Here is a 10,076-nt window from a genome sequence, read left to right as displayed (position 1 = left end):
ATAAAAATAATGTTTCCATCCTCAAGTCCTCCATCCTCTGGAAAATAGAGAAATTGTATTGTCCACTTTTTCCTAACAGGATCTCTATGCTTCAGCCAAGCTTTGTGGTAGACAAAATACAACAGAAGGTGTCTTCTCTAGCCCTGGAGCCATGGAATGCATTACTTGTTGGATTTTGGCCTGATCTTGAAGCAGAAGGGATTCATCGGAGTTCATATCATATTTATGCCAACTCAGAATGCTTGGAATCAGGTCATCTAGAGGGCTCCAACTAGGCAACGTCCTTCTAGAAGGGTTGGATGGCAATACCCAGAGTTCTAGTGGGTGGGGGCCAAGTTAAGAAACTTGGATATAACTCAGTAACAGAACTTTGGGGGGGGGGGCTTACTTACTATGGCAACCAGCTGATAGCTTCCAAGACCTATACAGAGAATTTAGCTGCATAAGAAATCAGTAACTTTAAAAAAAAAATTAACGCTGCATGTCACAAATTTTTCCAGTACACAGTCCGCATTAGATCAAGAGTGACTGTGGTTTCCAGCTGATTAAATTAGAAACACTTTATGGTAGAAAAGGTTTTTATTGCTTCATTTGTTCAATTTGTTCCAGGTTTTCTTCCTGTCAATCTTCTTCCTTTCTTTTTCAAAGGTGAAAGTCAAAACTTTGACTGCTTGGGAGATGTGCTTTGTTAGGCAGTTTCCCACCCCTCTCTGCCCCCTGCCTCTCATCTTTTTCTATTCTTGACTTCTAGAGAACTGTAGCAGATTTTATCTAGCATCTGATTGCCTTGGGTTTTTATTTGTATTTTTAATTTATTCCTTCCTTCCTCTGGGCTTTGAATGGGAGATATGTCTTAAAAACCAATGTTTATTTTAAGAACAAGCCATAAAAAGAATTACTGAATGCTAATAAGAGCTACAAAATGTCACAGTAGAAATGTCTACTGTTGCATCTTAAAATATGTCTTAAAAACCAATGTTTAAGAACAAGCCACAAAAAGAATCACTGAATGCTAGTTAGAGCTGCAAAATGTCACAGTAGAAATGTCTATTTTCAACCACTTTTATCTAATTAGCTCCCCATCGAAACCTTTTTTTTTTTTAAACCACTCAGTATTGCATGATCTATCAGCCAGGAGCTTAATTATCATTAGAATAAGTTTTTTCCCCCTTTCTTATACACAAAAAGAAACTCCTTGTAAATAAGAGAAGTGTCCTTTGGTCAGTCACTGAGAAGTTTCACAGCAACAAGTAATGGGGCTTTTTCTGTGGTGGCCCCATCTTTTCGCATATTACAGTAGATTTGGATTTTTGTTTTAATCTGCACATGAATCGGCTGGATATATGAAAGCAAGCAACATTATGAAGTTTATCTTTTTATGGAGTCCCTGTCTTCAGATATCCTGTTAGTGTAAGCACCCAAACCCAAGGGAAGGGAAGGGAAGGGAAGGGAAGGGAAGGGAAGGGAAGGGAAGGGAGGGGAGGGGAAGGGAAGGGAGGGGAGGGGAGGGGAGGGGAGGGGAGGGGAGGGGAGGGGAGGGGAGGGGACCTTCATTCTCATTAGCAAAAACCTAGGGAAAACAAAAAACAGAAAATTTACCAAGGAATGTGATGTGTGCCTGTCAAATTTGGATCACTGCCATGCCTATTTACGGTTTTCAGGTCTCCAGGTAATACACAGCCCCCAAGCATTGAAAAATTGCCCTGTTTTAAAAGATGACATATCAGTCTAAATGCATTCACCAATAAATAGTAACTTTCACCATGGTCTGCAAATGATGAATAGTTCCATTGGTAGAGTAACTCTCTAGTTTGCATTCGTAACTCTGGTTATAAGCCTGCTAATATTGTGGTTTACCTGCGCAAATCCAATACTCTTGAATTAAGCAAACCATGGCTTAGTGTGTAGTATGAATGCAATGGCTGTCTCACTTGAGCCCACCATTTCTACTCACATCTATCCCAGTTTGAGCAAGGAAGTGTAGAATGATGAGGCCCGTTGCTACCCAACTGGGTTAGTAGTTCCTTTTTCATCCATTGTCCTCTTTCATGTTTTTGCAATTCCCATTTGCAAAACTTTGCCATCTTTGAAATGATTGAAATATCTAGGGATTATTCTAAAGCTAGAAGCTGATGGGTTGCCAACTTTTGATTTCAACGTTATGGCCTCTGCTATGCCATTATTTACAAAGAACTGATGTTCATTGTCTCCAATAATAGCGATCTGAAACAACACAATTACACTGAAAAGATACTAGCTAGTTGGCAGTGAACCAGAAGAAGATCCAGGGAGGGGGAGAAAGAACCCTAGCCCCAGACAGACTTGCTCGTTTGTGTGTTTCTGCAACAACTGCAGAAAAGCAAAGAACTCCCCCTGAAATACTACCTTTAGGAAAAGTGAAAAGAACTCTTCACATTCATTAAATGAGCATGATTCATATTATGCTGATCTCAACTCAACTAAACTTCCCAAGGTGATACAGTGGTACCTCGGGATACGAACGCCTCTACTAACAAACATTTCGGGTTACGACCAGCTTCGGCAGGAAAATTTTACCTCGGGTTATGAACTTGCCTCTACTTACAAACCGGATCCGCGGCCATTTTCCCTGCTGTCACGCAGTCACGGCTTCCTGTGGGCGAGGTCGCGGTAGCAAGGAGATGTTCGGTGAGGCTCGTGGTGTGTTTTGCAGTGTTTTGTGAAGGTTTTTGGTGTGCGTGTTAGCATGGCTCCAAAGAAAATGCAGAGCAGGCTTGGCGGGAGTCAGGCTCTGAAGAGGAAATTGCCTCGGGTTGTGACCAAATTCGGGCGGAGGGCGGAACGGATTAACCGGATTTACATTGAACCCTATGGGGAAATTCGCCTCGGGTTGCGACCAAATTCGGAGGGCGGAACGGATTAACCGGATTTACATTGAACCCTATGGGAAACTTTACCTCGACTTGAGACCAACTCGAGTTGCAACCAGAGTCACGGAACGGATTAAGTTCGTATCCCGAGGTACCACTGTACTTTCAAGTTATATTTCAACTACAACTCCAGAATGTACAGTCAACAAGGCGATCTGCAGGCCATCAAGTTGCATAAATATTGTCCCAGAACCATGATCTTACTAAATAAATGATAATTATGTCATTTGATAGATATGTGTTTCCTTAATAGCTTAGTCGTTTAATTGTTTTTTGAATATTATTGTTTTACAGTCCTTACTGTATTTTTATTGTTACTGTTTCAAAAAACACTCTGGGCTTTGGGAGGAAGGAAAGAAGGAAGGAAAATCATCTAACATTTTCATTTGGGTATTTGACTTTCTGCTCCCCAGGCCTTTCAGATAATCACATATCCCCAGGAACAATAGAGAAGATTCACATCAGTGTAGCAATTAGCCAAAGTGACAATTTCATCCTGAAATGCTGAAACAGTTTGAGAAAAATGACTCAGCCGTGACAGGCATTGAACTGTAAGTGGAATGCAGAGCTGGATAAATGGTGTCAAAAGATGGAGATCTTTCAAAGTGGTTCTTCTACTATCCTGGAAATCAAGAGTCCATGGGATAAATGTGTGTCCAGCAGATATCTTGTTCCCTTGCAGATAGTGGTACATGGAAAACCTTCTGTTAACCGACTAGCAGAATCCTTATGTGTAGCCCAAGGAGGGTGAGGCAGAAAGGGGAGCGATGGTGCTTCTCTTTTGCTTCTGGAGAAGGCCCAACACTAAAGTGCCATCACTTTTTTGGGGGGGGGGAATCAGGTGTCCTCCCACAAGGTGCCGATAGATCGCATTTGCATTGTGGGATCTATAGAAAAAGATTGACATGAGCCAAATAGTAAACCAAATTCAATGCAACACAACTTTATAGCTATAAGTTAGATAGAAAATTGTTTATACAAAATATGACTTCCCTTAAATACACAGGTTATCTGATGTATGTTCCCTGCTCATACTTGTGATCGCAAGCTGGATTTCATACTTAAAGCATTGCCGATATTACATGTTCATACTCACATAGACGTATACACCCAAGATGGCTTTCGGGGAGAAGCCCTGTTGTGGCTTGTCTACCTGGAGGTGATGTTCTCCTCAGCAAATTGGTCTCTCTTTTAATAGGCCTTCTCACCTGGGAAGATGATGTTGCCCTTGCTGGTTATCAGAAAACATGGCTGCTTTCTTGTGCTTAATTTATCTTCTTTTTGTATAATATTTTGGGCAATGCCACATTTATTTTCCCCATTAAGTGTGGTTTTCACCCTTTTTTGGAGGCTGACATCTGGCTAATGAGGATATTAGGCAGACCCATTTTCCTTCTAAGCCAGTGTTGTCCAAACTTGGCCACTTTAAGACGAGTGGACTTCAACTCCCAGAATTCCCCAGCCAGCCATGCTGGATGAGGAATTCTGGGAGTTGAAGTCCACTCATCTTAAACTGGCCAAGTTTGGACAACACTGTTCTAAGCAGCTTACTAAGCAGCTTCCCCATGAATTCCTCAGCACATTTCCAGGAAAGTTATATTGGTGGCAACCTTACATTTCATTTTATTGATGTTCTCTTTATTTCCCAGACTTGCCTGTTCCAGTCTGTAGACTTTTTATTTATTTGGCCTTTATTTAATGAAGCAGAACAAAGAGAAAAACAAACCAACCCAAAATAACATTATCGATCTGTAATGTGCATAGATATAGATATAGATACAGATTTCATTCCTGTCTGCAAAGCTGATATAGTCCTTATTACTTTCATGTTTTCCATTTAGCTTTGGCCTTCTTAAAATCGTAGCTCATTTCTTGTTCAAATACAAATTGCGGTAAAACGTTGATTCTCCAGATCTCCATTCAGCAGACTTTGAATAGAATGGATTTCATTTCAAATTACAACAAAGTTCACTGTTTCTGAAACAGTTTGAACAACTGCCATAATTGATATCATTTGTGTAATCCTGTAGTTGACATTTTTATGTCATTTGCATCAACAAGAAAAGACCCAAACTGGTTTAGAGGTTAAAGGCGGTGGGCTAGAACCTGGGAGACCATGAGTTCTAGTCCTGTCTTAGGCATGAAGGCGTACATGCATTCTTTATTATGATCAATAATCCAGGGCACAACACCAGCTGGGTGACTTTGGGCCAGTCTCTCCCAGTTGTAGGAAGAAGGCAGTGGCAAACAACTTCAAAAAATGTTGCCAAGAAAACTATATGGACTTGTCCAGGAGCACAGGACTTGTCTCCTATGGTGCTGGAGAAGACTCTTAAGAGTCCCCTGGACTGCTAGGAGGTCAAACCAGTCAATCTTAAAGGAAATCAACCCTGACTGCTCATTGGAAGGATTGATACTGAAGCTCAAGCTCAGATACTTTGGTCACCTAATACGAAGAGAGGACTCTTTGGAAAAGACCCTGATGCTGGGAAAGATTGAAGGCAAAAGGAGAAGGGGACGGCAGAGGATGAGATGGTTAGAGAGCATCACTGAAGCAATGAGCATGAAACTGAGCAAACTCAGGGAGGCAGTGAAGGACAGGAAGGCCTGGCGCAATATGGTTCATGGGGTCACGAAGAGTCAGACACGGCTTAACGACTGAACAGAAGGCAGTCATTAGGACTCAAAAGCACAAAACCATCACCACCAACAAAATTACATGCAAGTTGTAAATTGGTACAAAATTAAAAACGTCCATTACATGGCTCTGCAATTCACATAAATTAGTGGAGTAAATTCAACAGGTGTCCCTTCCGCCCAAATATAAATAGACGTTTTACTGAAGCAGCCTATAGATTAAGTAACTATAATTAACATGAGTTGCCCCAAATTTATAACAATCCACCAAATCCCCAGGGGGACTGTAGATCATCAGGACAACACCTGTTTATCATGTAGACATTCTCAGATTCAGCTAGAAGATTTCCTACTTGAAACAGGGGAAAGTCACTGCCAATCTGGGTTGGCAATTCTGAACTAGGTGGACCAGGGGTCTAACTTAATGTGCAAATGATGTAGTTCAGCCAAGGTTCATTCAAGCATCTTTTGTGGAATAAATCACAGCTAGCTGTGTTCATACACAGGGACCTCTGGACCAAATGTTCCCCATGACGACATGGGATCCTCATCTGTCTATGCAGGCTACTGATTCCTTTCTCAGGTCTTGTCTTACCCTTTCTTCCTAGCCCTAAAAAGCTCTAATATTCAATCAGCAGCTAACCAGTAATAAGATAAGAATGACTGAGGGGATCGGGGGAAGGTGTTGCTGGAGAGGAAAGGGCAAACCAGCTTGAAAACTTCCACTGATCCCTCACCCCCCTCTAAAATGTAACTTTAATATGCCTCCAGTGGATCTTGTAGAGCAGGGTTCCTCAACCTCAGCAACTTTAAGATGGGTGGACTTCAACTCCCAGAATTGAATCCCCAGAGCATGGCTGGCTGGGGAATTCTGGGAGCTGAAGTCCACCCATCTTAAAGTTGTTGAGGTTGAGGAACCCTGTTGTAGAGACTTTTCTAAACCCTAATAGCAACAGGAGAGCATTTTTCAGGTGTGGGAAACATGCTAGTGGATGTGACATGAATAAGGTGTGTATAAAGAGGTTGTGTGATTGCTAGAATAAAAATACATGAATGGAAAACATGTGAATAGAGTTTGCATGATGTGCCAGTGTTGAGAAATGCTGTTCATTTTGTATTGTCGAAGGCTGTTCATTTTATTTTACTAGTGGAATACTAAAAAAATAGCCTGGTGTGTGAACCTATCCTGAAGGTCTATGAAATGGAGAAGGCTTTTTGATTGAGAAAAAACGTCACCTTGCCTTCTATCCTTTACTCTTCTCTATTCTGATTACGTTCAGGAATACATAAAGCTATTTAAGCAAGAATGATTGCCCAGTATATCGTATATCACCCAACAAGGCAAACTGAGGTACTTAAAGGAGTTAAATGGTTTTTAAGGGGGAAATAATTTATGTAAAGACAGCAATTAGAAGCAATTTCAGTGTTCATAAATATGTTGATGCAATCATCAGTTGGATGCAATGGAAGAAAATTTAAAACTATATATGCAGTGTCCCAATTTTTTTTTCCCTCCCCACCCCTTTTTTTCTTTCCCCTTTACACAATTAAGTGCATCCATCTTTAGAACAATGACAAATTGTGGTGACAACAATATTAATATCATGTTTAGAGTTTTATAGTGATTTCTAGTTATTTCTTAAGAAGGTGTAATGAACTTAGTTTCTATACACCAAATGAATAAATGAAATAATGAATTTTAAATTTTACCACTCTGTTTACTGATATTTTATTCTTTACCCACTATATCTCTGCTTTCTTTTTTCTTTTATGTAGTTGTTTATTCTGTTCCTTTTCATACTTTAATAAATGCATTATAACAAGATTTTTTTAAAAAAAGGAATATATAAAGCTAAGTAGTACTTAAGCCAATTCACTATTTCTCTAGCCACCCTTACCTTTCTCCAAGACCTACTTAAGCATGTTATGACTGATTGATTGATTGCACAGGCTGCATCAACCTGTGAAATCTGAACAGTTTACAAACCTCAGTATGGTAATTAAGATTAAAACATATAATCTAAAACAAAGAAAAAAATAACAATGAACCCAATGAGTCATCCTCATGATCCCACTTCTTTAAGATCATCCTCCCATTCCTTCTCCATAGGCCCTCCAGGTGGGGAAAGGAATGGTAGGGAGAGCAGACATCAACCATCAAGAGATGAATCTTGATTGGATGAGTCAGTTGACAGTTTATCTCATAACCAGCAGTCAGCTAGGTGGCAAGAAACCAGGGAAGAAGCACTTCAAAGCATTCAGAGAGACTCCACCCTAATGAACTGACTATAAATGAAGCTTGGAAATTCCTCTTGCAGTTCCCAAGATTCTGCATTGAGCCCAAATGCTAGTGTCAAAGTCACCTTATTGAAGTCTGTGTAGATCTTGCTTCCTGGATCCTGCCCAGCTGTGTGGGTCTTAGGATGGGTCTTCCTGGACCTCCAGTATACTAATAGGGATGATGTCATCATCTCTTGGGGTAAACTGTTCCAGAACAGAAGGACTATCTCTGAGGAGGCTCGCCCCCAGGGCCCCTGATAATGATGTTTTCTTGGCATAGCTCCCCAAAAGAAGCCTTCCCTCTTGGATCTCATTACATGTCCAGATTCCACATGGGCTAGAAGGTCTTGTGCGAATAAGGATTCTCTTTTCCCTACTAGGCCACCGTGTTCTTAACCTGAGCATACCCTCAGCAGCCTCTGGTCTGCTTTCCTTTCTTCTTTCCAATATCAAATTTCCTCTCTTACAGGTTTTTGATTTTCCAGGTTTGAGCTCAGCCAATTCCCCTAATGCAGTGTTCCTCAACCTTGGCAATGTCTGGACTTCAACTCCCAGAATCCTCCAGCCAGCATGCTGGGAGTTGAAGTCCAGATGTCTTAAGTTGCTAAGGTTGAGAAACCCTGCCCTAATAGGTCTTCCAGGTCTCACAATAACCTCTCCTTTCAGCCTTAGCCTTTGACCTTCCCTGTTGCAGGGATCTTCTCAATGCCGCCTTCCAAATGTCATCTTACTGTGGTCTGCTGGACTGATCTCCTGATGCTCACATCGTTCTGACTGCCTTCCCCTTTTGAAACATCTGCAGATACAAATGACCACTCTGAGCCTGCTTTTCATTCCTTTCTTTCCCCTCCTCCTTCTCCACAGGCAACATTTTTGCTAAACACACACTTCATTACAGTTCTATAGTCTCTCTGCAACAATCTGTGATGAGATTTTACTTCTCCCTCTTTTTATTTAAATGCTGAATGTTTTTGCATCTCTGCTTGCTAAAGTGCCTGATGCTGGAATTCAAAATGTATTCATTCTTTTGAAAGCACCCAGCTATTGCCTTCTTGGTGTCTCTTTGTTACATATGCACACACTCATTATATTATAGGTGTATAGTTGGAAAAGTGCTTTTTAAAATGCTTATTATTATTTAACCTGGATGTCCCCATTCTTTGAATAGATGAATAGACTATTCATAGTCTATTCTGTGAACAGACCACTTAGACCATATCTAATAGACCATTTTCTCTGATGAATGAACCACTTCATTTTTCTTTTTCAAATATGAATTTGATAAGCATGCATCACCATGTAATCATGAAAAAAAAAGGGATTTGATCAGCCAAAATTCTTTTGCCCACAACTTTTCAAGAGTAGAGCAATGTTGTATTCCTTAGCATGGTGCCATTTAGGGAATTTGAGAGAAAGGGTTCAACTCTTGTTTCTCACCACTCATTTGATCAACTGACTATGCACTATCAAAATCAGCGATGACTCTTAGGAATCATATAAACAGACTTTCTCCAGGAGGATCTGACCCCAATCTGGTCCTTCAAGTCTTCCAACAGTGCACCTGTCCCCATTGTAATTGAATCCATCTGTCTGGCTGCTGCCTTTCTTTCTCTCCATCTTTCCCAGCATCATAGACTGTCCAAAGTGTAGGTCTTCATGTAATGTGTCCAAAATATGATAATTTGAGCCTGGTCATTTGTGTCTTGAGTAAGAACTCTGGCTTGATTTGTACAATGATCCATCTGTTTGTTTCTTTGGCTGTCCGCAGTATTCTCAGCAATTTTCTCCAACACCAGTATTTAAAAAGCATCAAGACTCTTTCTGTCCTGCTTCTTGAAAGTCCAACTTTCACTTCCATAGAGTGTCACAGGGAATACTATGGCTTGCCCAATTCTGATCTTTGTAGTAGAGACACATCACAGCATTTGAATATCTTTTTCAAGGCCTTCGTGGCTGCCCTACCAAGTGCTAATCTGCAGCATATTTCTTGACTGCTGGTTCATTTACTGTTGATAGTTGAGTCTGAAAGGAATTGTTAGTTGAAGTTCTCAGGGTGGTAGCTGTACCGATTGTCATTAGTTTGGTCTTCTTTATATGTCATCTTAGTCCCATTTTTCCATTCTGCTCCTTGACATTTATTACTAGAGCTTGCAGATCAGTTGCATTTTCAGCTCATGAATCACGACAGTTCTAAACCGTGGTAATTTGGAATTAATTATGGTTAGCAACACACACTCGCTCTTCTCCTCT

At 40.7% G+C, this 10,076-nt stretch overlaps 1 long non-coding RNA gene across 1 annotated transcript in view; it reads right to left on the bottom strand.

Annotated features, from left to right (window-relative positions):
- Window positions 1-1,544: 1,544 nt before the first annotated feature.
- Window positions 1,545-10,076, bottom strand: part of LOC112541705 (uncharacterized) — a 30,006-nt gene continuing 21,474 nt past the window's right edge. The window contains exon 3 of the long non-coding RNA XR_003085675.2: window positions 1,545-3,796. This is a non-coding gene — a long non-coding RNA (uncharacterized LOC112541705). The remainder of the gene's footprint in view (window positions 3,797-10,076) is intronic.

This window comes from Python bivittatus, unplaced genomic scaffold (assembly GCF_059951505.1).
Source record: "Python bivittatus isolate LINGU-HERP-01145 unplaced genomic scaffold, Pbiv_v1 ctg000340_np1212, whole genome shotgun sequence".
NCBI lineage: Eukaryota > Metazoa > Chordata > Lepidosauria > Squamata > Pythonidae > Python > Python bivittatus.
This window is presented reverse-complemented; position numbering and strand designations above follow the sequence as displayed.